The sequence below is a fragment of the Suncus etruscus genome, chromosome X, assembly GCF_024139225.1.
Source record: "Suncus etruscus isolate mSunEtr1 chromosome X, mSunEtr1.pri.cur, whole genome shotgun sequence".
Taxonomy (NCBI): domain Eukaryota; kingdom Metazoa; phylum Chordata; class Mammalia; order Eulipotyphla; family Soricidae; genus Suncus; species Suncus etruscus.
The window spans coordinates 70,876,232-70,878,006 of record NC_064868.1 but is presented as its reverse complement, the minus strand read 5'-3'; the positions used below and the strand labels follow the sequence as shown (position 1 = coordinate 70,878,006).

The window sequence follows — 1,775 nt, the reverse complement described above, 5'->3', positions numbered from 1 at the left end:
CTAGCTTTTTAATTTGCATTACTCTATGGATGAATTATTGAAGCAAAATACAGAGTAAAATATCAGGTATCCAGGGTAGTTTAGCAATTCTAAATACATTACAAATAGGAAGGTCTAAATCTGACCTAAGACTGAAAATAGAAACCACCAATGCAAATAAAATATTACAGAAACCAAAGCCTCTTCCATTAGGGAGGCTAGCAAAATATTCTGAGAATGAGGGTCGTCTTTTACTAAGGAAAGCCATTTTCACCCGACATAAGTGCATCCCAAGTAAAGACAAGCACCAGGACAAGGGTGGGGCTCTTCCAGCCACCCGAGCTGGATTCCTTAAAGTCACAAAGTCCAAACGAACTGAAGCAGACAGACAGACCTGCAGAGAGATCTTTTTTTACTCCAAAAATCCTTTTTTACCCCAGATCAATGTGCCCAGAGAAAAACAAATGCTTCATGAACACTGCCTCAAGAAATAAAAGGAGAAACAAAGAAATGGAAACACATACTCTGCTCTCGAATTTGGAAGACTAACTCCACTAAAGTGGCAATATATTGTATTCTAATCCGAAGGATACATACCCATGCTACATTAAAAAAAATAGATCATCGCCTCTCGGCCTTTTGGCTAAGATCAAGTGTAGTATCTGTTCTTATCAGTTTAGTATATGATACGTCCTCTATCCGAGGACAATATATTAAATGGATTTTTGGAGCTGGGAGTCGGAAGAGGAGCTTGCTCCGTCCGCTCCGCGCATCGACCCGGTATTGCAGTACCTCCGGGAATGGTGCACAAAAAAAAAATAGATCAAACACACCTGAAATTCATATAGAATATGAAACCTACACGAATAGCTGAACCAATCCTTGGGAAAAAGATGGGATACATCAATTCCCCTAACTCCAAACTATACTCTAAATCAATAGTTGCTAAAACAGAATAGTATTGGAATAAAGACAAAACCCTAAGGTAAATAGAATAGATTTGAATATTCTGAGGCACCACCCTAGGGCATATGATCAGCTAATACATGATAAAGGGGCAATAAATATAAATTTAAGCATGGAAAGCCTCTCAATAGTTGGGAAAACTGGGGGCTGGAGAGATAGCATGGAGGTAGGGCATTTGCCTTGCATGCAGAAAGACGGTGGTTCAAATTCCAGCATCCTATATGGTCCCACAAGACTGCCTGCCAGGAGCGATTTCTGATCTAAGAGCAAGGAGAAACCCCTGAGTGCTGCCAGGTATTACCCAAATACCAAAAAAAAAAAAAAAAAAAAAAAAAAAAAAAAAAAAAAAAAGTTTGGAAAACTGGTTAGCTACATGCAAAACAATTGAATTCAGACCTCTCTTTAAAGCTGTTTATAAAAATAGAGTACAAATGAATTAAAGACCTTGATATCAGACCTGAAACCATAAGGTGCGTAGAGGAAAATGTAGGCAGAAAAGTCCATGACATTAATCTAGTCATCTTCAAGGAAGAAAAATCAAGCAAATGGAAGCAATTGTAAACAAATGGAACTACATTAAACTAAAAAGCTTATATGCCTCAAAGGAAATTGTGAGTTGGATATAAAAACTACCCATGAAATAGCAGAAACTATTCATCCAATACCATCTTACAAGGTGTTAACATCTAAGATATATAAGACAATGGTAGTGCTTAACAAGAAAATAATATCTAATAAAAATATAAAATAATATCTAATAATATCTAATGCCATCTAATTAAGGGAATAAGAGATGAACAGACATTTCCTCATAGAAGAAATAGAATTGG

The 1,775-nt window shown here is 36.6% G+C and overlaps 1 non-coding gene across 1 annotated transcript; it reads left to right on the top strand.

The window, feature by feature from the left end:
• The first annotated feature begins 602 nt into the window (after positions 1 to 602).
• LOC126000013 (U2 spliceosomal RNA) lies at positions 603 to 793 on the top strand. The gene has a single exon (XR_007492417.1). It is a non-coding gene; the product is annotated as a U2 spliceosomal RNA (small nuclear RNA).
• Positions 794 to 1,775: the final 982 nt, after the last annotated feature.